Raw genomic sequence first — 26,465 nt, 5'->3', positions numbered from 1 at the left:
TCTGGCCATGGGATTCTCCAGGCAAGAATACAGGAGTGAGTTGCCATGGCCTCCTCCAGGGGGTCTTCCCAACCCTGGGATCAAACCCGAGTTTCCTGTATTACAGGTAGATTCTTTACTGTTTGAGCCACCAGGGATATACCACTAAGTGGCTGAAAAATATAGACTTACATTTTATAAATGAATGCAAAGTCCAAAGACTGCAATGAATGTCATGTGTTTCCTCTTTACAGCATAAGAAAAATACATATTAATTATAAAACTATTATCTTCAAATGTCTTTTTTAAAACTATAATATAGTTATACATAGGTGTGTATATATACATTAATATATATACACAAAAAGACATTCTCACACTTGCGTATATAACTACATATTACACATATATATATATCTATATAAATTGTATATATTACTTCAATAACAAATGAGAAAAACTTTATTCAAATAAATGCAATGTAAATAATATAATAGATACCAAGAATGGTAATTTGCATAACAGTGAGTAGAATATCAATATTATCTGATTTAATGTATATAAGAACACAAAATTATAAACCTGCCATCACATTAAATGTGTAGTAAATGATAACTCAGAGAATTTCATTATTTTTAACATTAGAGCTATTCACATCCACACTCTTCTCTTCCTTTTCCATCTCAGCACCCCCTTTTGCTATTCAAGTGACCCAACCATACCTCCCACTTACTTCACAGACCTTGCAAGATCTTCACAACTAATTTTAAATCTCTGGTTTCTGATTTTCCAATTAGACATTGTCTGTACTTCAATTATGAAATAGGCTGCACTCCAAAGAGAGATTGTCATTCATGCATTTGAAAATCACTACAGATATTCCCATAGGATCAATAATCATGTACAATACTATGCACAATTTTTAGTTCCCAGATGAACCTGCAAATATCAATTAGTCCATGTTTCAAAGCATTATATATGCATATGAAGAGAGTATCATGAGTCCCATATATCACAGGTTAAAAACAATTCTGCTACAGAAAACTACTCGAAGAGTAGCTTTCTCATCTTTATAGCAAGATGAAAGCATCTATTTTCCTATTTCCTAATTCTCTGATTTTTAATGCATTTCCTGCTTCCCACATACATTTACCATTGAAGATACAGTGGAGAATAAAACTATGTCTCTCCTCCCTGCATCTTGAATTTCTGTTAGAGAGATAAAATTATACAAGTAAATTAGATAACTACAGAAGATTGCAATTGCAACATCAAAATAAAAATTTCTTTTCAATGTAAATGTGAAATTCCACTTTAACTTAAGCCAGGGGTGTCCTTAGGTTTTACAGAATATTGGAATAATATGAGATACTCTATTTTGTAAGTTGGAAGAGTTGGACCTTGATGAGGAGCAATGTTATTAGGAATGCCTCTAAACCCCAAAATTTTGCTGAATATCCTCAACCTCCAGGATAGAGCTTTTCGGTGAAGAAGCATTCAGGAGAAGGTAGGACTCATGGGATTGCGATTTCTATGGGACCAGGATGAACGAACTTCATTATAATATAAATTTCTACCATTTGTAACGCCAGTCAACTTCCTAAGTTTCCCAGTATTGGATTTCTTTGTTTTGTTTTTCATGTTTTCAAAAACTGGCCTAATGTTTCATTTTTAGCAGTTGCTCAGTCATATCTCTCTCTTTGCAACCCCATGGACTGTAGCCCATGAGCCTCCTCTGTCCATGGAATTTCCCAGGCAAGAGTACTGGAGTAGGTTGCCATTTCCTCCTCCAAGGGATCTTCCCCCTGCAAGGATCGAACCCACACCTCTTGCCTCTCTGCATTGGCAGGCAGATTCTTCATCACTGCACCACCTGGAAAGCCCCAATGCTTCCTTTCCCTTACCCTATACGTTACTTTTAACAGAAGGTTTTCTTATTTAACCCCAATCTCTCTTCACAACAACAACAGCAAAAAAATGATCCCACACTTCCATTCAGGTTTTGTGTGAGTTTTTATAGCTAATAAGCTGGAAGGGAAGTGACATGCAGCAAGACTGAGCATTTCTATGCTTCGGGTTTTTTCCCACCACTAAGAAAAATCAACACAGATAATAGAAGTAAAAAATAATACATTTCACTTACAGTTCAGGAAAAATTATTGCTGAGATAGTAACAAATCTGAGAAAGCTACTGAAACAACAGTCAGCAGCTTACTTAGCAAAACAGAGCAGCTTAGGGCTGTTGCCAGCCTTCCCTGCACAGTGGGAAAAAATAGAAAATTGTACCGTATCAGAGAGGAAAGCATGGAAAAAGAAAATTTCCTGGAAAAAGATATTTCCTCTTTGTGGACAGAACTGAAAAACACATAGAACCCTTTCCAGTACATGGTCCCCTTTCTGGGCCAACTGCACAGAGAACCCAGACACAGACATGATTGAGGGCGGTGAGGTGAACTTCTGTGCTTAGCCCTCAGTCGCTCTTTGGGGCCCCATGGACTGTAGCCAGACAGGCTCCTCTGTCCATGGAATTTTCCAGGCAAGAAGACTGGAGTGGTTTGCCACTGCCTACTCTAGGGAGTCTTCCCAACCCAGGGATCGAACCCACATCTCTTGCATCTCCTGCATTGGCTGGTGGATTCTTTATCACTGAGCCACTTGGGAAGCCCAAGATGAACTCAGCCAGGCCTTGGAAACCAGCCAGCCCTGGTCCACTACACTTTAGCAGACAGTCTGGAAAAGGCAAGGAGGAAGAAATATGGCCCTGACCTGAAACTAGACCTACCAACCAGTGACAAATAGAAAACAGAATTTCGTGCAAGCATTTACATGTATAGATAGGTACATCATGACAGTAGGGACTCCAGTAACAAGAAATAGATTCTCAGAGGACATGGTGGCAGGGGGAGTAAGACCTTCGAATGCCAGTCAGAACTCTACTCAAAAGCAAAGGCTAGAAGGGGAGCTGGGTAAGCAAGGCAATAACCTGACCCAGAAGGAATGTGGAGTTTGAAAGGTTATCAAGACAGACATTCAGCCACAGAGGAACAAGCCAGAGAGCTTTGATCAGACAGTTGTGCCAGAAGTAGGCCAGTGAGTCCCAGTGGAGGGGTTTCAAGCTTCTCAATTGTCTCCTACATAAAATGAGGTATTATCCTAGGGATCAGACGAGAGCTGAGTGGTGATATTTAATTGCTCCTATCCCTTGGACATGACTGAGTGAATAACACACACATCCCTTGGACAGAGGAGCCTGGCAGGCTACAGCCCACAGAGTTGCAAAGAGTCAGACATGACTGAAGTGACTTAGCACGCATACCTCATCAGGCAGAGAAAACCAGCTAAGGCTTAACATTCACAGCTATTTATAATATTTTTAACCATAGACCGACAACTTAGTTCTATGGCTGACTTGGGATAGAGGTACAGTATAAAATGATACCTGCGATCATGAATACCGATCATGAAGTGGGGAAAGAGACACCCTCAGTAAGGAACAGGTGTCAGCAAAATGAATAGGGGAACCTGAAGCCACAGCAAAGAGGAAGAACAGCTCATGGGAGTTCAGCATAATAAGTTGGAGATTACCCCATAGCATTATCGTTCATATATGTCAAACCTTTGTTCACAACCCTAGAAAATACCTACTCCATCGGACTTGTTATAATACTGACATGTCCTTCTAGTTAAAGTTTGAAAAAACAAACAAGGAAAGCCATCAAAGTAGGCAGCAGTAATAGACATTGACTGGCAGTCATACTTTCCAAAGTATTGATATCAAAAGGAGAGAAGACAGCTAAACACAGAAGGAGGGTACTATCTCTTGCGTAATGAGCTCAGCATATGATAACAAGCTCGGTTTTGCCATACACCAAAACAGAGAATCACTACTTTCTAATCCCGCCTTTTTGTTCTAAAATTGAGTCATATAAAAGAGCTCTAAAGGAGTAATTTGGAAAAAATATGGTTCTACTTCTACAATATCAGTACTTTTTAATATCAGGGAGATAGCCTGTAGCAGAAAGAAGTAAGACACTGTCAAGGTTAAGAGTAAAAAGCTAATTCCATTTCATATAAGTAGGTGGGTAAACCTTTCTTTTAATCAAGGTTAGGTTTTTATAGCTTCTATTACCTCTATGCCACAGCTGCAAGAGAAGGAAGACAGAGACCATAGATAACTTCATGATATCAGTCCCAAATACTAGTACGGTGAAATTTAACATTTTCTCATTAGGAAGAAATATGGAAAACAAATAAATAGTAACAGGCAAACAAAAACATTGACTTGAAATTCTGTTACAGATCCTAAGGCATCTAACATGTAATTGTTAGTCACTCAGTCATGTCCAACTCTTTGCAACTCTATGGACTGTAGCCCACCAGGCTCCTCTGTCCATGGAATTCTTCAGGCAAGAATACTGGAGTAAGTAGCCATTCCCTTCTCCAGGGGATCTTCCCAACCCTGGCATCAAACCCAGGTCTCCCACATTGCAGGCAGATTCTTTACTGTATGAACCACCAGCGAAGCCCAAGAATACTGGAGTGGGTAGCCTATCCCTTCTCCAGGGGATCTTCCTGACTCAGGAATTGAACTCAGATCTCCTGCATTGTAGGTGAACCCTTTACCATCTGTCAGATCAGACAGTAAAGAATCTAACGTATATCTGCTTATTTGAGACCTAAGCCACCATAAGGAAACAGAACTAAAAGATCTCTAAGGCAAAATTTTTTCACATGCAATTTGTTAAATTCAAATAAATATATTTTCCTAAACCTAGATGTTCCTGTTAACTGGTGATCTGACTTCAAGTATGTTTAGTGTTCTGAACAGACACATTTAAGAAGACCTGCAGTACTAAAATTCCAATGGCGACTTCAGAGAAACCTGAGGAGGATTATTTAATAAGTTATAATGTGCCTATCCATATATTTTGATAAATAATATCATTTTTATAGGAAAGAAAAATCATTTTATATGATATTATTCTATTGTGATACAGGTTTTGATTATATAAAGTACTTTTATTAGTAATGAAGGATGATTTTTAGAACCCACCAAATGTATATTGGTCTTGTTTACTTCGAAATGATAAGTGTTCTCATGACTCAATTTAATTATTTAAGAAATTAAACTATTTTTCAAAGTCCATTAAGTTTTCCTGGGGTCGGTTATTTTCTCTAATTATCTTTACATCTAATGCAAACCGAAAAATTTCAACTTATTAGCTTGCTAATGCCTTTACTTAGATATTAATCATTCATTCTAAAACTATCCTTGGATTTGGGAAAAAATTCTCACTAAAGCAAGCAAACAAACCAGAGAGTCAATAATGTTTTAACTATTTAAACATATTTTCTTTTTCTCCATTGTATACTAATGTTTCACATACACAGGTAAGACACCATTTAAAGCAACTTCTCAGTGAAAAAAACTCAATTATATAATATTTTATAAAAAACAAAATTATTTCAGTTTGAAGGAGTCTGCATTATTTAGTTTGCATTATTTTATGTCTTCTTTACTAAAAAGTTAATGTTTACAAAATTTTACTTTCTATGGTAAAAATGGTACCTTACTCTTTCAAATACTGCTAGTTTTAGGAAATGAGCTTAATTATCTATTAGATAAAATAGAAAGTGAGAGTCACTATTTTTCTTTTTTGTTTTTGCCCAGAATGAGAATCTGAAGATAACATGTTGAATGTGCTAGAAGGGAGAAGAGGCACTGAGAAGGTGATTATAGCATTTCTGCCATAATGTTAATAGAGACTGACAAAGTTTCCAGTCTCTATTTTCTATTTAAAAAACAGACAATGCATTGGAATAATCACTACATTTTACAAGTTCCATTCCCATCTGGGCTATCGTTGACCTCTTGTCCCTAAAGAGCAGTTTAGTTAACCAATTTCACCTTAGGATTGATTAAATTCATATTTTCTATTTACTTTTCAGTATTCCTCTCTCTGCAGAAGTTTTGAAGAGGTTGTTAAAAAAAATCACACACACCTTATCCTTCAAACCAAGATAGGACACAACTGAGCAGCTAAGTACAGCACATTAGGCAAAAGACCATTATCAAAATGCATAACAAATACTTTTGTAACACAAATGTGTCACTAAATAACACACACACACAAACAAAAATGCCTCTGAATTAACACTTTAAACAGACTGCAGGGAAAAAAGTTGAGATGTCAATGAGCTTATTTTTATTTTTCTAGTAAGTCTTCCTGTGGGAGAATAACTTCTTTTAATAAGATAAATTCATGTTTATTTCCAGAATATTATTCTTCTTAATGACCTGTATGATTTCAAGTTAAATAATATTTTTATGTGCTTATATACCCTGATTATGAAGAAGCTAACACAAAAATTGGTTTAATTCCATATACTTGTACAATATTAATATATATTTTCTTCCCTTGCTGTAATACTTATTTTCTACATTTTTCTTTAATTAACTGAATTCTTTAATTAACTGAAAATATTTTGCCTTATTTCAAGGCTGCCTTGAAATAGTTTTGGAAAGAGAAAGATAAAAAAAAGTAAGTAAATACCCAGTGAGTCAAAGCCCAAAACATTTATCAACAAAATATTGGCTATAATGCTATAATAATGCTATTATACTTATCAAGCATTTCAAAAAATTTTTCCCAAATTCTTTTTAGGAATATTTTAATGTGCTATTTTGGTCTTCCATCACCATGGTTACCAAAATTAAACCACAAGAGTAAATTTCAATTTGATATTAATTTCCCTCCAATTATTATAACTCTTTGCTTGGCACAGAATTCCCATTGATTGCATAAGAAGCTTTACATGTGGGACAACAGTGTGGTATTAAAATCAGAACAAATACTCATTCTATTTAACTTCTGTTTTCACAGTCTCTTTACTAGACATTAGTTTTCTGAAAGCAACAGAAGATCCTAAATAGGGCAAAAAATAGCAAAAGAAAAGAGAACATTATCTGTAGAGATTTCAATGTCCTCTTTCTTTATTAGCCTTCAGAATATTGTAAGATTTTCAAATAATCTTGCCATCCATTCAATTTTCTTTCATAAATCTTCAGACTTAGTTAGCAACTGTATTTGAGAGCCACAGAATCAAGTCAGTTGACAAAGAGAGCATATTACCTGCATATATTTATGTTTATACATTTTACATATATAAATAAATCATAAAAATGTATGTGTATATACATATATATAAATGAATAAGATACAACATTATATATATAAATCCAGATGAAATATGTGAATCTATGTCAAGTTTTATATCACCACCCATCCAAAGATCCACACATTAAATAAGTTGTCCTCTGCCTAAGACCTATGTCAAAGTGGTAATTATTTTTAATATTTTATATTTTTATATCAATATAATATTTTATATAATATTTAATATTTGAATATCTTTTTAAAATATTTTATCAGGGGACTCCTAAGCAGAAACTATGAGACAGATGATGCCTGGATATGAAATTAGGAAAACTAAAATAGCTTTTTAGAAAGTTGAGGAACACTGTTCTGTGCTTTCTCTTAATATCAGGTACAACTCTCTCTATGACAATGGTTGTCAACTCAGGACGATTTTGTCTGGAGACTTACTAATGGTCACGACTTGGGGGTAGGGATGGGAGAAGTAGTTGCTACTGGCTTCTAATGGCTAGAAGCTAATTATGCTATTAAGCATCCTACAATGTACAGGGGAGACACCCACAACAAAGAGTTGCCTGGTTCATAGTGTAAACAGTGTGAATGTCGAGAAGCCCTGCACTAAGTCAAAAATAAGAAGATATTTTAATTCTAAGAGTCCCTTGAAATCAAGAATGGCTAATGGAAGTGTTTTTTCCTCTCCCCCCTTTTTTAAGAAAGATTTTGAGGCTATTTTCAATTATGAGGGAAATCAGTAGTTTAGTGATGTCTGCCATGTGTGAAGGCTAAGGATCAGATGGGGATATATTTTCTATTTGTATCCTAAACTCTATATATTTTAGACTTCTAATTGTTTGCCTGTGATTCACCAAATGGCTAAGAAGCTAAGTTCAGTTCAGTTCAGTCACTCAGTCGTGTCGGACTCTTTGTGACCCCATGGACCATAGCACACCAGTCCTCCCTGTCCACCGCCAACTCCTGGAGTTTACTCAAACTCATGTCCATTGAGTTGGTGATGCCATCCAACCATCTCATCCTCTGTTGTCCCCTTCTCCTCCCACCTTCAATCTTTCCCAACATCAAAGTGAAAGTGAAAAGTGAAGTTACTCGGTCATGTCCGACTCTTTGCGACCCTGTGGACTGTAGCCTACGAGTCTCCTCCATCCATGGGATTCTCCAGGTAAGAATACTGGAGTGGGTTGCCATTTTCTTCGCCAGGGGATCTTCCCAACCCAGGGATCGAACTTGGGTCTCCCGCACTTTAAAGTGTCCCGCACTCAGACACTTTAAACTCTGAGCCACCCTCTTTTCAAATGAGTCAGTTCTTCGCATCAGGTGACCAAAGAATTGGAGTTTCAAATTCAGCATCAGTCCTTCCAATGAATATTCAGGACTGATTTCATTTAGGATGGACTGGTTGGATGTCTTTGCTGTCCAAGGGACTCTCAAGAGTCTTCTCCTATACCACAATTCAAAAGCATCAATTTTTCAGCACTCAATCAGCTATCTTTATAGTCCAACTCTCACATCCATACATGACTACTGGAAGAACCATAGCTTTGACTAGACGGACCTTTGTGCTTGCTATTTGGTAACTCCTTATCTTCTGGTTCGGAGAAGGCAATAGCACCCCACTCCAGTACTCTTGCCTGGAAAATCCCATGGACGGAGGAGCCTGGTAGGCTGCAGTCCATGGGGTCGTGAAGAGTCAGACATGACTGAGCAACTTCACTTTCACTTTTCACTTTTATGCATTGGAGAAGGAAATGGCAATCCACTCCAGTATTCTTGCCTGGAGAATCCCGGGGATGGGGTCGCACAGAGTCGGACACGACTGAAGTGACTTAGCAGTAGCAGTAGCAGTATCTTCTCGTTGGAGCTTCCCAGACAGTGCCAGTGGTAAAGAATCTGTTTCCCAATGCAGAGGACATAAGAGATACGGGTTCAATCCCTGAGTCAGAAAGATCCCCTGGGGGAGGGCATGGCAATCCACTCCAGTATTCTTGCCTAGAGAATCCCATGAGCAGAGGAGCCTGGTGGGATACAGTCCATGGGGTCCCAAAGAACTGGATATGACTGAGATGAGCCAGCATGCATGCACATCTTCTGGTTACCTTTGCTTTCCTATGTGTTTGGGCAAAGAAAAGCTAACTTGAGGTGTGGCAAAAAAGTGTGGAATCCTTATGAGTTTGGAGATGCTTTATCTCATAGTCTGTAGGAATAACCTATTCCATTCTGAGTTCCATCAGTCACCTTTACATGCATTTATACACACCCAAAAGGCAACTGTTCTTTTTGACTGTATAAGATGATATAATAGTTAAAGCTACATATTTGGAAAATTTAACAGAAGATCATTAGGCTTAATAACTTGTTTTATATTTAGATCACTACTGGTTGCTCAGACTGTTTATTTTTTCTCACTAAAAGACAGAAATTAACACAATAATAACACAATAAAGTGTGCAGGGTTTCTGGAAAGTATTTTCTAGGTTATATTTATTGATATATGGAAATTAAGTCATGGTTCCTTTACCAATCACGGAGAACATAATATTTAAAACTATCCAAAAATAACATCTTGATGATTACATCCAAAATTCAATACATTCTGTTTCCGAAATCACCAAGCAACAAAAACATGTTTTGCAGAAAATGATACAGTATATGCCAAGAGGGAATGGTAATTATCATCAGCTTTTATGTTTAACTGTGATAGGATGTTATTACAACCATCATATCTAGTAGCTGTCTTATAATCAAGTTTAAACATAGTCTTGGGGAAGCTGAGCCCAGCTCTGTGATTTAGTGGCAAAAAAAAAAAAAATATATTTCCTGAAAGGTTCTAAACATACTGAAGAAAGAAAACAAAGTCACTCACATAGAGGTACAGCTAACACTCAGCTCTCCCCATCAGGTTTCGCTCTCTGAACTGAATGCCTAGAGAAAGAAAACTAGTCTCTTTCTAGTAGTACATCTGTCATTGTTTCTATGATTAGCACATCATTTTCTTCTTTCTAAGATTTATCTATTTATTTATTTAGGCTGCTCTGGGTCTTCGCTGAGGCCCGCAGGCTTTCTCTAGTTTTGGTAAGTGGGGCCACTCTCTAATTGCTTCTCATCTTGGTGGCTCTCTTGCTGTGGAGCACGAGGTCTAGGGCACGTGGGCTTGGTTGCGGCATGGGAGATCCTCCCAGACCAGGGATCAAATCTGTGTCCCTTGTATCGGCAGGTGGATTCTTATCCGCCAAGCCACCAGGGAAGTCCTAAAGCCATTAGCCACTAGAACACCACGCAAGCCCTGGCACATCATTTTCATCCTTAAACTTTCCAGTGGTTTTCTGTCCCAGAGTAAAACAGAAGTCCTTATGATGGTCACAGATTCCCACACAAGCAGCTGGGCTCCCTGACGTCTTCACTGCATGTCCTCTTTGGAATGCCTCTAAAACAGCAAGCGGGCTCCTATCTCAGGGACTTTCATTTACTCCTTGCCTTGGAAGAGACATTCTTCCTCTAGATTTCTGCGTTATTCTATCTCTCAGTTCTTCACTGTCTTCTCTATTCCCTGGGCTGTTTAAGAGTGTAACTGTCGCTCCACACCCCACCCAGCTTCACCAAACCCTGATCATCCTTTCTCCTCCTTCCTTGCCTCATACTTCTCCGGAAGGGTGTATTCCCTTTCCTGTTATGTTTTCCTAGATAGTCTGAATAAGTTATGCATTAATTCAAACCTTTCTTATCTGTATCTTTTCATACCATTACTCATAAGGTATTTTAATACTATGAGTATCTGAAATGTTCCAATGATAATGTTCCAATCTGAAATAGATCTAAAACTATTATTTAATTAAAATCTTTGTGGGATTTTTGTTGTTGCTGTTGTTTCCCTTATGCAGCATGCAATAACTTTGGTGAGTTTCCCTGAAATACGGAGGTTTTTTTTAATTAGTCAAAATAAAGGGTGAAAGTCAACCATTTGCAAAAATCATGTGATGGCAAACATTAGTGACTTTGCTGTTATTCTTATTTTATTTCCTCATTTTAAAATTTCTTTTTAATTACTAAATGAAGAGTAGAGAGCATTTAATTGATATTTATATTTCCAGCTTCTTCTTCTGTGCCTATTCAACAAATGCTGGTTACATTAAAGAATAGACTTGGTAACAGAGATATTTAATAATTAGCAACTAGATCTAGTAATATAAAACATTTAAATCCATCTTTTAAAGCAAGCACTCTCTGATTTTATTTGTGTATTTCTCTAGTTTCAAATAAATGTAAATAATGAAACAAGTACATTCTATGAATGATCTTTGTTTCCAAAAGTATACTGATGGTTTGCTTTCTAGTTAATTTCTTACTTAACAGCGATGTCAGCAGGAAGTGCCTTTCATCTCAACTTTAATTTAAAGCCCTATTAGGAAAACTCTCTTTGCCAGAAGTTTAGAGTCTTTACATCTCTTAGAATGGCATGTGTTCTCACTAGCTGATCACATGATTACATTACAGATCTTCTGAATTTAGTAACTGATTCTGAAAATAAAAATCTACACCAAAAAACAAAAACAAAGCCTTCCTCTAAGTTTCTAAAGATAAAAGAATCTATGAAAAATTTAACTTATTATTTCACATTTTGGTCCCAACTTTCCTGCAGGCTGTATCAGTTTTTGAGGACCACTGTAACAAGCTACCACAAATGAATGGCTTAAAACAGCAGAGATGCATTGTCTCATGGTTCTCATGGAAGCTGAAGCTCTGATGCTTTGGCCACCTGGTGTGAAGAGCTGACTCATTGAAGAAGGTCCTGATTCTGGGAAAAGTTGAAGGCAAAAGAAGAAGGGGATGTAGTGGTTAGAGAGCATTATCAGCTCAAAGGACTTGAATCTGAGCAAGCTCTGGGAGATAGTGAAGAACAGGGAAGCCTGGTGTGTTGCCGTCCTTGGGGTTGCAAAGAGTCGGACATGACTTAAGTGACTAAACAACAACAACAACATATTGCCTCACAGTTCTGGATAGTAGATATCCAAATGAAGCTGTCAGCAGAGCCATGTGACCCCTGAAACCTGTTAGAATTTTCTTATAGGAAAATTCTTCCTTGCCTCTTTGTAGCTTCTGACAGTTTACTGGCAACCCTTAGCATTCCCTGGCCTGCAGTTACATTACTCCAACCTCTTCCTCAGATGCCACGCAGCATCTCCCCTTCAGCATCTCTGTAGCCTCTTTTTATAAAAACACGAGCCCTATTGGATACAGCCCCCCCCCCCCCTTGTGTAACCTCCTCTTAACTAATTACACATGCAGTGGCCCAATTTCCCAAGAAAGGTCACATTCTGAAGTTCTAGAGGTTAGGACTTTAACATATCTTTTGGGGAAGCACAATTCAACCCATGTGAAAGAAGTGAAAGTGTTAGTCGCTCAGTTGTGTCTGACTCTATGTGACCCCATGGACTGTAGCTTGTCAGGCTCCTCTGTCCATAGGATTTCCCAGGCAAAAACACTGGAGTGAGCTGCCATTCCCTTCTCCACGGGATCTTCCCGACCCAGGGATCAAACCCTTGTCTCCTGCATTGCCGACAGATTCTTTACTGTCTGAGTCACAAGGGAAGCCCAATCAACCCATAGCATCAGCATTTTTCTAAGAGGGATAAAACTGTAACACCCTGGTATTAGGGATACATCAAATGAGGTTGTGCATCGGGATGTTATATAATACAGTGGTTAAAAGCACAGAACACAGTAGGGATGTGTGACTGATTCCTGTAGGAGCAAAAGCTAACAGGAGCGGAAAAAGTTCTAACACAAGGATGAAGCCACAGAGTTGTAAGGGGCACCGGGGAAATGGTGCTCTGAAGTCAATAAGGCAGAAAAAGTGGTGTCAAAAAATAATGAAAATTCTTCCTCAAAGAAGAATCCAAGTAATAAATATAGAAGGAAGGAATGAGGAAAGTTTTACTATATTACCATTAAACACCACAGTGATAACCACTGCAGGGAAAACTCACTAATGAATGCTAAAATTGGTGAGCAAAACTTTAAGGAAAATAGGATATTTGCATAGCCCCAAAGTACCTCCCTCAAATTATTAATTACTATGTGGCTTTAACATAACTCTAAATGCTAGTGTTTCCCCCTCCAGGAGACATAGCTTAATTCTCTTACCCTTAAGCATTAACTGAACTTAGAAACTCATTTCTAATGGATCTAATGAAGGAAGGGAAAGCACAGGAAGTTTATGAAAGATAATCCCGGCAGATATTGCATTATAACCAAGTGATCAAGATGAACATCATCTTTAATAAGTCCTATGGATATCATGTACCTCAAAATGATGTGAGGAGAAGGGTACTTCACACCTCTGTGGTATCCCCTCCCAAATTTCATAACCCCAGTCTAATCATGAGAAAGTAGCAGATAAACAGGTTAAGAAAATAAAAGGACTTATTATACGCAAAAGCAGGGGTGAAGTGAAGCCATTTTCATCTAAACCATGATCATTTGAAAGGAGAGTGTGGTATTTCAGGTCAATTTCTTCTCCTCTGAGTGTGGAACCATTCTAGAAAATAATATCATCCAAAAACTAAAACCAAGAGATGAGATACATCAATCTTACATCATTACTTCAAATTGCAATCCCCATGTAGTAGATGTGGTGCCTACTCCATTTCTTAGGTGTGCAAGAAGGAAAACTTAACTTTATAAATGGTCAGTTCCTATTTTAATCCTCTAACCCACAAATGGAGTAGTACAAATCCAATGTCAATCAACCAAAGGTTCCTCATTTTCCCAGATCAGGTCTAACATCCAGGGTCCTTAACCAAGTTTGGGGGGCTGATAATGCTTTATCAATTAACAGCTGTCTACCACACCTAGGCACTGCAATAGATAATTTTTGTTCTTTATGTAATTTAATTATAAAATACATATGAGAGGTGAATTCTAATTTACTGAGAAGGAAACAGAGGGAATTGTTATTGTGGTAAACTATGTATAAAGTTTACCATTAAACAATTTTAAATGTATGACTCAGTGGTTTTAAGTACATTTACAATATTCTTCAACTACCACCACTATGCATTTTTAAAACTATTTCAAAATCACAAAAAGGAAGTCTGTACTCAAGCAATAATTTCCCTTTTCTCCATTTTCCTATCCCCTGTGAACCTCTGTTCTACTTTCCCTATCTATGAGTTTGCCTTTTTTAGGTGGCTAACATAAATGAAATCATAGAGTGTGTGTTCTTTGATGTCTTAGGACACTTAGCATTATTTTCAAGGCTGTAGTGTGTATCAGAATTTCATTGCTTTTAAGGTTGTATATCATTCCAATGTATGTACATTTCACATTTTGTTTATTCATCCACCAGTAGATGGACACTGGGAGAGATTGGGGGCAGGAGGAGAAGGGGACGACAGAGAATGAGATGGCTGGATGGCACCACCGACTCGATGGACATGAGTTTGAGTAAACTCCGGGAGTTGGTGATGGACAGGGAGGCCTAGCATGCTGCGATTCATGGGGTCGCAAAGAGTCGGATATGACTGAGTGACGGAACTGAGCTGAACTGAGATGGACATTTAAGTTGTTTCTACTTATTGGCTACTGTGAATAATGGTATGAACATTGTTGCACTAGTATCTGTTTAAGCCCCTGTCTTAATTCTTCCATGCATATACCTAGAGGTAGAACTGGTGGGTCATATGGAAACTCTACATTTAACTTCTTGAGCCAAAGTGTTTTTTGTGCTACCTGTACCACTTTACATTCCCACCAGCAATGCAGAAGGAGTAATCCTTACTACACTTGTTATTTCCCCCTTATTTTTATCCCTTTAATAGTAATGGGTGTGAATGGTATCTCATTGTGGGTTTGATCTGCTTGTCCCTAATGACTAGTGGTGTTAAACATCTTTTCATTTTCTTAATGGTCATTTGTGTATCTTCTTTGGAAAAGTGTCTATTTAAGTCCTTTGTTCGCTCTTGAATTGGGTTGTTTGTTTTCTAAGGAAAATGGGTTTTAAGGCATTTGTAATTTGCCCAAGATTGTTCAATATACAAGTGGCAGAAACAGCATTCAAAATCCATGCGGTGGGCTGCCAAGCCCTTGCTGTCTTTATAATTCCAAAAGGCTTGCCTTCAAGCCAAGGCAGTTTAGCCAAAATTCATTCTCCCTGACATGATGGACTCCATCCAAGAGGGAAAACAAACACTCATAAATTATAACAGCTGCGGCCCCCACTGTGACTACCTCTCAAATAACAAACTGCGGCATCACTGCTATAAAAGTGATAAGCACCCCTCCAGGTACTGGCTCAATTTTCTGGGTTTTTGTTCAGAAATAAAGCTTTTCAAAGGTTATTACCTAATTTAGGTAACATTTTCATTTCACATAAAATTCCTACTAGCACAAATATCTTTTCAAATGCCTCTCCAAAGCACAAATGTACCAACATTCTAAGTACAGTGTATAAAAAGTACCCTACTGACAGCAAGTGATGGGGAAAACTCTCCAATGAAGGCAGTAATAATAAGCCTGGGCTCAGTTATTTCTTTGCTCCCGTTCAGTTTCCTATGTGGAGGAAGAACTATGTATGCAGTCAAGCATTTTATCTAAAACAACTGAAGTCCAGATTCTTTATTTCTTATCAAGGCAAACAACATGTCATACATATATATATCTATAAATATATAAATGATTGACAGATAGGTTTTAAATCATCTGTAGGGAACCAAGATCTTTTTTATATGGAAATAAATGTATTTTCTGCAGAGAGAAAGCCAACTTAATTTTGGCTGTGGAGACACTGGTTTTGGAGAAGACTTTGATGGCAGTGGCCAGGGAAAAAGAACTATGGCGCGTCATATAAAGACTTGATCAGGCTTTAAAGGAGGAGGGCGCGGAGGAGTCTCATTTACAATTGCTGCCTGAGCCTGGGGACAACAGTGGCCCTCCAGGCAACAGAGGGGGGTTGGGCTCTCAAATGCTTCTTAGCAGGTGGCCCACAGAGTCACTTCATCCGTCTGCAAATTAATAGGGCTGCAGCAATGCTCCACTCACAGCACAGCCTGACTTCTTTTACCCAATTCCCATGAAAACGGTGCCTATTATCAGGATGACAATGAAGAAGGTCACCAGAAGGGTAATTACAATCAGAGTCAAGAAAGGCAGAGCTGTACAACAAAAATAAGGCCATGGAATGAAATACCGCTTGATATTTCCAAGTATGTTTCTTTACCGTTGGGGCTATTTTTAGCCTGCCTTCTATTTTTTAACTGTAGCTATATATTTTAATAATTAAACTGGAGCACATTCATTTGGGAACGCGGCGTAAATCAGCATGCATGCCTTCATTGTCTAGAGACTGAAAGAGTTCAAGTCATGCATGAAGGCAGCCAGGAGACAATGTGTTCTTAAGAAGAGTGTCACTTGGCTAAGGAAAGATACATCTAAAAACCTTCCAGCAATGTGGGCCTCAAAGCCCCCTTACCATTGTTCAGTCCACGCACCAGGGAACTGGTTTTTATCATGCAAAAATTTTCCCAGCCTCTCTGGAATGATGCTCGCCTTTCTTTTCATAGTATCCCCCCACCCCACCCCACCCCACCCCAGTGCAGTTCCTTTAGCAAGGCAGCTCTAAACCTGTGAATAAATGAAAGGACTCTGAGCCTTTTCTCAGCAGACATCTGTATTTGCAGAATCACTTAGCTCCTGTCCCTTTTTGATTGATATATGTTTAAAATCCAGTTGTCAAAGACAGTAACATACGGTTATACATAGTAGATATTGATTTTCCACTGCTAATTCCAAGTTCTTGCATGCATGCTCAGTTGCTCAGTAATGTCTAACTCTGCACAGCCATCAGACTCCCCTGTCCCACGGGATTTCCCAGACAAGAATACTGAAGTGGGTTGCCATTTCCTTCTCCAGGGGATCTTCCCTACCCATGGATCAAACCTGGGTCTCCTGCATTGGAGATTCTTTACGACTGAGTCACCTGGGAAGCCCTTAATTTATCAATGAAAAAAAAAAGTGAGTTTTGACCCTAAAAACATCCTGGACATATGTGAGGAGTCAGCATATAAAATCTCTGGTACATTCCCTGTGTGTTAGTCATTTAGTTGTGTCCGACTCTTTGCAGCCCCGTAGACTTCCCCTGCCAGGCTCCTTTGTCCGTGGAATTCTCCAGGCAAGAATTCTGGAGTGGGTAGCCATTCCCTTTCCCAGGGGATCTTCCTGACCCAGGGATTGAACCCAGCTCTCCTGTATCTCAAGCAGATTCTTTACCATTTTAGCCACCTTGTTGCCACAACTCCACATACTGGAATTGTTCTCAGAACTGTTTATGAGTCACTCACAAAAATCAATCTCATCAGCATAATTAAACCTAGGCTTGATCAACCACCTTATCCACCAAGCTTGGCTCCAAATATCTGTTTTTTCAAATTGAATTCTTGTTCAGAGTATGAAGATTTTCATTTACTGCCTCATTGTAGACAGATTTGTAAATGCCACTAGCAAATTCCCAAGGAAGAGCTCAAAAATCATTGACAACAAAGGCAACATCTTTTGGCCAATAAATACCAATGTCACCAAAAGACATCAATTTGAAGTTAGTTCACTCATCAAGATGTGTATTTTGCCACGATACATTGAATGTAGTACTGAGGCAGGAGACAGATGGAACTCAGGCTGAAGAGTTTCTCTCCTGTGGACCAAAACTCCATAAAAGCAGGAGGATGGAGGGGGCTGGACCCTGCCCAGATATGCTTCTGATTCTTGAAGTTAAGGGGAATTCTCCAATTACACATTTGCCAAAAAGTTCCTTGGAGGTCAAAAAGGGAGGGAATACTACACTAAAATAAGTGATGGCAACTACCCATAGGCTTTTTGGCTAGATTCCACCTTGGCTAAGAGATGCACACACACACAGGGAAGGACCCTGATACACCAAACACAGACTCAGACAAAACAAGATGACTGGCCAAGGGAAACCCAGAAGAAATGACCCATAGAAGTGATTCAAACTACTACGAGGGTGCAACTCTGTCTCTGAGCTCACCCATGTGTCAAGCCACAGATACTGTACTATTTTTCCTCCTAGTAAACATTTTACTTACATCACTACTTTCTGGCTCTATGTGGAAATTCATTTCTATACAGCTGATGGGCCGGGATCTTGTCACTGGTCACTGGTCCTCGGTGGTCTAGTGGCCAGGAGTCAGTTTTCTCACTGCGGCTGCCTGACCTCAATCTCTGGCTGGGAATGGAAATCTTGCTTCAAGTTACTGCAGGTCGAGACCGCTCGAGATAAGCATCATGACTTTGCTAAGCGTACTTTTATTTTAGCAGAAAGGAGTTCAGTTGCTGTTGAACATTAAGATGATAGTATAGGTTAGTAATAATACACATATGCAGTTTACGAAGTCTAATATGGAATATAGCAACAATCCTGTTGCCAAACGCACGTTCATGTGCTTTTAGTTTCAACCTCACAAATTTTGGAATACGCATGCATGCATGCTTCAGTCATGTCTGACTCCTTGTGACCCTATGGACTGGAGCCCACCACGTTCCTCTGTCCACGGAATTCTCCAGGTAAGAATACTGGAGAGGGTTGCCATTTCTTCCTCCAGGGGATCTTCCTGGCCCAGGGATCGAACACATGTCTCTTATGTCTCCTGCACTGGTGGGCAGGTTTTTTACCACTAGCACCAACTGGGAACATACACTAACAGCTAATAATAGTCACCAATGTTATATCCAGCTGACTTATTCTGGGTACTGGTTCAAAAGTACTTACATGAAGAAACATATATCATTCATTCATACCATACCTCATTGGTTATTTTTGATAATTACACTCAAGTTACAGATAAAAAGCTACATAACTTAGAGAAACAATGTAACTTACAGAAAGTTGGTAAGCTGTTTAAACACAAGCAGTCTGATCCATCAGGGATGGCTAAAGTGGCTGATGGCTGGATGGCTACCATATCCTTTGTTTACTGATATGGCAGGTGACATGTTTTTTGTCCACATACCAGTATTCAGGAAATGTAATAGTCCAAATGAGCTCTGATTATGATTTTACAAAGCAGAAAGAAGTAGTTTCCAAATACTTTTCGTCTCTTCCACCAGTGAAGCCTAACTAGATTCACTTACTCTAAACTCTATGCTCTGGGGAAGAAATACACTTCAGGTAAGCAGAACAGGCATGAGTTTGACATCTTGAGCTCAACTTGAGCTCAGCCCTGAGTTCAAGTTTAGATTCTACTACTAAATACTAATACTAATACTAAATACTACTAAATACTAATTCTAAATGTATTTAGACAAATTGCTTGCCTCCACTTTCCCATCTTAATATGACTCTAATACTACCTCCTCGTAATGTTATTGTGCAGAGTAAATTAAGCTAGTATAAACAGCCAGCATCAAATGCTTCCACTGGAATTAATAGCTCCCTATGCTCTAGTGGCTGGGAGTGGAGGAGTGTTGTGGAGGGAGTCCCTGTGTTTCTCTTTTCAAGTAAAAAACTCAGGCTGGGAATTACAGTCCAAGGAAAACATACTTTCCTTCCTGTTATCCTGTTCGTACTGTGTCTTTCCTATGCCTTTGTAGTCTACACTGCCTCCCATGAGATTAATTTAATGCACTTTTAAACAGCTCTTCCATATCAATAACAAAGACATTAAACACAACCAGATGTAATAGCATCTCCCCAAGATGTCCTGGCAGCCCCGATAAATAGCTCCCTTGCTCCATCTCCTGTTTCCAAACCCAGGATAACTTCTGATAATATCCATCACATGTAGGGATCAAAAATCAAAGTCATTTGGTGGATCTAGACATTAAAAACAAAGGAAAGAATTGTTCAAAGACATCCTCAGGCTGGCCTCAGCAGATTCTGTGTTAGAACACATCCCAGTTCATCACTGTTTCACAACGCCTTAGGGAAGCCATGTTTAAAATGAAATATTTTGGAACCACCAGTGGTCTCGTTATATAAGTCTGAACAGACAATGATATTAGAAGTCAAGAACTTAAACCTTCTCTGATTACATGATATACTTCAGTTTTGTGATGAACTACCATTATGATTAAAAATTAATAAACAAAGCATTTATTCTTTATATAGCTAAGTTAGGCATTAGTTGAACTATACTGTTGGTTCAGAACACAAAGAAAAAGAAACTGAGTTTATTCTTTCTCATTCTTTGAAAAAAAAAAAAAAAACCTAACGTCAAATATGAAACTGTTTCAGAAATGTCTTAAAAATTTCCAGGAAGCATAAGCAAATGAAAAGCTGAAATTACCCAAATCATAACTTACATTGGCTTCAAGGAATGGTATTATTTTACATCACTTTTATTTTCAAACTGGTTTTGCAATATCCCTGAGGTTAAACTCAGAGCAATAGTCAATTTTAAAAGCAAACCAAAAGATTTTTAGTATTAACACAGAGGTAGATTTTCTTCCTGAATGCTATAATCATACATTAACTAAATTTAAAATATTCATAAATTTTATTTTATAAATTCTGATTTAGAATGATGTCTTTTTTACAAATGCTTCTCAAAATGTATCCACAAATTTCAGTCCTTTAATACTCCAATTTACTAGATCCCCAATGGGAATATTCATTCAGGCCCAATTCATTAAGTTGATAAAGAATCCAGTCATTAAGAAAACAAGGGACAATGGTTTTGTTTTTCTGGTAGAAATGTGAGGTTATATAATGTATGTTCATGAGGAGATAAATACTTGATAATAACTTAGGAAGGATACAGGAGATAAACATCACAAGTAGCAGAAGCACATTTTAATAACGGTGGTATTTGAGCAATAATTGAAATGAATGTTGATCTTATACTTCCCAAAACTAGTTTTAGAGACAGATGCAGTTAACCTTATAGTTTCATTTTGGAAGATAGTAAGTAAATCCAATATCATTTTCAAATACTATGATATAAAGCATTACAGGGCTCCTACCAAAATATACTTGAATGTCTCAGATGAAAGTAAGATAAAACAATGAATCTTTGGTAGTGTTTTAAAGAGGCTAACAATGTATGGCAAAAACCACTACAATATTGTAAAGTAATTAGCCTCCAACTAATAAAAATAAATGAAAAAAAAGAGAGGCTAACAAAGAAAGGATGAATTTTTTCCTGCCAACATTTTATCAGGGGATAAGTAGTCCATACACCTATACAAAAGTTCAGTTGTTTATCCTGTATTCTTATTTTTCTTACGTCAGTATTGTATCAAGTTTATGTTACAGTTCAGTTCATGTCATGTCCAGTCATGTTCATGTCCATGTCATGTTCAGTCACTCAGTCATGTCCAACTCTTTGCGACCCCATGGATCGCAGCACACCAGGCTTCCCTGTCCATCACCAACTCCCAGAGCTTACTCAAACTCGCGTCCATCACGATGGAGTCAGTGATGCTCATCATCTGTCATCCCCTTCACCACCTTCAATCTTGCCCAGCATCAGGATCTTTTCTAGTGAGTCAGTTCTTCACATCAGGTGGCCAAAGTATTGGAGTTTCAGCTTCCCATCAGTCCTTCCAATGAATATTCAGGGCTGATTTCCTTTAGGATTGACTGGTTGGATCTCCTTGCTGTCCAAGGGACTCTCAAGAGTTTTCTACAACACCACAGTTCAAAAGCATCAATTCTTGCGGGCTCAGCTTTCTTTATAATCCAACTCTCATATCCATACATGACTACTGGAAAAACCATAGTTTTAACTAGACAGGCCTTTGTTGGCAAATTAATGTCTCTGCTTTTTAATATGCTATTTAGGTTGGTCACAGATTTTCTTCCAAGGAGCAAGTGTCCTTTAATTTCATGGCTGCAGTCACCAACTGCAGTGATTTGGAAGCCCCACAAATTAAGTCTCTCACTGTTTCCATTGTTTCGCCATCTATTTGTCATGAACTGATGGGACCGGATGCCATGATCTTAGTTTTCTGAATGTTGAGCTTTTAGCCAACTTTTTCACTCTCCTCTTTCACTTTCATCAAGAGGCTTTTTAGTTCACCTTCACTTTCTGCCATAAGGGTGGTGTCATCTGCATATCTGAGGTTATTGATATTTCTCCTGGCATCTTGAAATTCTAGCTTGTGTTTCATCCAGCCTGGCATTTCACATGGTGTACTCTGCATATAAGTTAAATAAGCAGGGTGATAATATACAGCCTTGACGTACACCTTTCCCGATTTGGAACCAGTCTATTGTTCCATGTCCAGCTCTAACTGTCGCTTCCTGACCTGCATACAGATTTCTCAGGAGGCATGTCAGGTGGTCTGGTATTCCCACCTCTTTAAGAATTTTCCAATTTGTTGTGTTCTACACAGGCAAAGACTTTGGCGTAGTCAATAAAGCAGAAGTAGGTGTTTTTTTCTGGAACTCTCTTGCTTTTTCAATAATCCAACAGACATTGGCAATTTGATCAAGCTAATTGCTAAGAGGAGACTACGTTATTTAACCAGATGCAAAAAAAAAAAAAAAGTAGCATGCTGTATATTAAACAATGTCAACACAAAATAGATGCTTTCCTATTTGGTTCCATTTAAAAGCAGAACGAACAGAAATTAAAATGAGGACGGTTTCAAAGCATTTCCAAACAAAGCTCTTGCTGAGTTAATTAACAATATTAGATAAATGGCTACGCATGTTGCATGAGGGCTGTTTTGGAGTGAGTGAACAAAGGTCTCTATACTCGGTGTGCATTCTACTCATTCGATGCATACCTTCCCCTCAAATGGGAAATATGAAAAAATATATTTGGATACACGTTCCTGTCTGTATATATTTAAATTGTACCTATGCCCATATAACTATGTGTACCTAATCTTATGTATATGAAATGGATATATATACATTTATGAACAGAGATGTATATAAAACTATATAGCACTTACAAAATGCACATTTTTTTCTGGAAATTTTTATTTACTCAGTGACTTATATTTCTATTTAAATCTTTCAACAACTTTTTAAGGTACAGCTTAATATTATCTGTTTTTATCATACAAAGAAATTTAGACTCAGAAAAGTTATTTTACTTTGACATCATAACACAAATAAGTGGTAGAGTCATTTTATATATATATATATATATATATATATATATATATACACACACATACATACATATATATATATATATGTAGGAATGAGTATCATCTTGAATCTATCACGTGTTTCCTTATGTGGTTAGTAAGAATAGTATAAGACAACTCTATTCACATTGAACTACACAAAGATGAATGTACAGTTTGGCTATGGTTTCAAAGTCCATTACAAAAAAACTTGACTCTCAATACCATAGGTAACTGATATTTTTCTCACAGTCAGCCATACTTAAATGCTAAACTGACTAGCATTTAGAGGGCATATACTAATGATAATATTGTTAGGCATCATTTGATACCCAAGGCCTAATAGTGCTTATCCACTGGTGTGAGATTTTGTGGTTGAATAAGAATATGACCTACCCTTCCATTTATATTGGCCATTGTAACAATTTTCAGTTGTAGTGAAAGTTCACATAACCTTAAACATCATGATAAAATACTAATAATCAAGGACTAACAGACATGATCTTCTTCAGAGTCATGAATAATTATTTATACTTTATGTACATTTTAAACTATTTTTATAGACTATGACCCTAGCCACATAGGTTTTCTTTCCTTAGTCTGTTGTGTAAAGAATCACTTTTGGAGGTTTATTGAATATTGTTTGTCATCTTGTGATCATTTGACATCGAGAATTTCAACCAAATTCATAAACAAGGAAGTGCGCATAGAAGAGGAAATACAATGATTGCTTTGGTTCTTTTCCCAAAACCATCTGGGCAAAGAGATTTTCACACCCCAAAGCTCCACATCTGCAATTGCAAAATAATTAATTCATTGCCAAGCCATTGTGAGTATTCTAGGACACCAGCCAAGATCTAATACTGGCATCATTAAGTGAAAAATATTGTAATGTTAAATACTGTATTTCCCTGCTTCATGTTGCCAATCAGTGATGTCAGTAGTATCCTGTTCTTTAGGAAACTTAATTAAATTCTTTCATTCAGATAATCAACATTTGTGCTTCCAACCACTCTTTAAATAGAGTCATTCTTTGTCTGGCAGCTGTGAGAACTTTTTACCCCATCCCCTAACAGAAACAAATGGAGAGAAAGAAAAAAAAAACTTCATTTAACACTTAGATAATGAAATCCTGTTTGAGATACCATTCACTGGTGTGTTGCAGTTATAACAGTAAAGCTGAGTCTTGGGGTTTATTCAAGCTAAGTGGATATATGTGTCAATGAAGTCTGGTAAAAATGAATTAAATGCCTTAGCTCACCGTATCAAAATGCTATTTCTCTATTTCATGCCTTATCAGAAAATGCCCATACTGTGAATGTCACAGCTTCACTAAAATTTGAAGATGTATCAAACCAAAATCGTACGTTTCCGATGACGGTTAATGTAAAAGGAAGAATTTTAACTATGAACAGACCTTCACACTAGTCAGAAATAAACATTCATTAATTGTACAGCATCTTCATAAAGAGAAAACCTTGAAAGAGAGTATGTATGCCATCAGGGCAGGATCTTTTTTTATTTTAAAATTTTGGTCATCATATCCTTACTGTTCCAAATAATCACTAGCATAAATTTATCAAGAAATAGTTGTTTCTCTCTTTCTTTCATATATACACACTTGTGCTAATGCATTATACAGACATATTTTGTTTAGGCCATGAAAAAACAAACATTTATTATCTGGGTCATTACATGCATATTTTTCATCTATCATTTTGTGTATCTCTAATACAAATTATGTATTTGGAGACTGAGGATTAAATTGTTACTTAGACTTTCAAAAATAGACATTTGCAAATATTTAAAATGTTTACAGAAATCCTGATCTTCGAACTTAGAACACCTTTGAGAATTAGTATATATTTTAAAGCCACAAATTTTTGGCTGTTATTCTCTTCCCTCACATATAAGACCTAACATACAAGAGCTGAGTGCTAGAAAATAATTCATTCTCACCATCTTCTTAACCTGCCACCAAACTCCAGTACCAAAGTTTATAACCATTTATCTTATATGTATTTCACACTTATAATAGTATAACCATATAATAAAAATATTGCTGAATTGACAAATTTAGTTAATTAGATAATATCTAAAACTGATGTTAGAACATGCCCACAAACAGTTTTTATTTGAATTATTTTAGTTTATATTAACACAACCTAAGCTAACTGAAACTCTCCATTTTTTTGTTTCACATGCACAAAAGATTTTTCACTTTAACTTGGTTTTGAAAGTGTCTTCGAGAAAGAACTAGACCTCTTTTGACTCCGGCTGTGTTTGATGTCCCCCTGCTAACCTCCCCAAACCAAATAATGGCCCAACACCTGCTTAGTTACCTTTAACAACAAACTTTTAGCACTAAGCGTATTTGGCATTAACAGCGGCACCCCACTCCAGTACTCTTGCCTGGAAAATCCCACGGATGGAGGAGCCTGGTGGGCTGCAGTCCATGGGGTCGTGAAGAGTCAGACACGACTGAGCGACTTCACTTTCACTTTTCACTTTCACGCATTGGAGAAGGAAATGGCAGCCCACTCCAGTGTTCTTGCCTGGAGAATCCCGGGGACGGGGGAGCCTGGTGGGCTGCCGTCTATGGGGTCGCACAGAGTCGGACACGACTGAAGTGACTTAGCAGCAGGAAAAAGGGAATCTATACCTCAGATTATAAGACAATAGAATAATAATACATAAGCAATATGTATATATTGATCATGTTTGCTTGATACCCAAACAGGACACATGAAGCAATGAAATAATAAATGTATCAGTTATTAAAAGCAAAATTTCAAATACTATGATTTAAGTAATTAGCATTCATCACACATACCTCTTTGGATAAATTCAAGGTAATGCAAAAGCCTTATTCTGAGAGAACAAACCTACTGTGAATGAATAGAGCAATATTTGTCTCAAGCAATGGAATCAAAGTGCTTTTATTTCTTAATGGGTTTTCTATTTTTACACTAAAAGTATGCTGTATTATGTTCTTCATCACGTGCAGGAGAAAAACATAGTTTTCCAGTGCACCTGCTGAAAATGAAAGATTTCTCTTCTGTTTGGAGTTTACCTCCCTCTCTGGCCACGTGGTTCTTTCTCAGATCACTGCTGAACTCACGTTCCATTTGCATGTGAGCAATGTTTGAGCTCCTGTATTAGAATTCCTTTTCTAGGATAATTATCCCAGTCACTAAAAGCATCTATTTTTACCATACCTCA

This window comes from Muntiacus reevesi, chromosome 6 (assembly GCF_963930625.1).
Source record: "Muntiacus reevesi chromosome 6, mMunRee1.1, whole genome shotgun sequence".
Lineage (NCBI taxonomy): Eukaryota > Metazoa > Chordata > Mammalia > Artiodactyla > Cervidae > Muntiacus > Muntiacus reevesi.
This window is presented reverse-complemented; position numbering follows the sequence as displayed.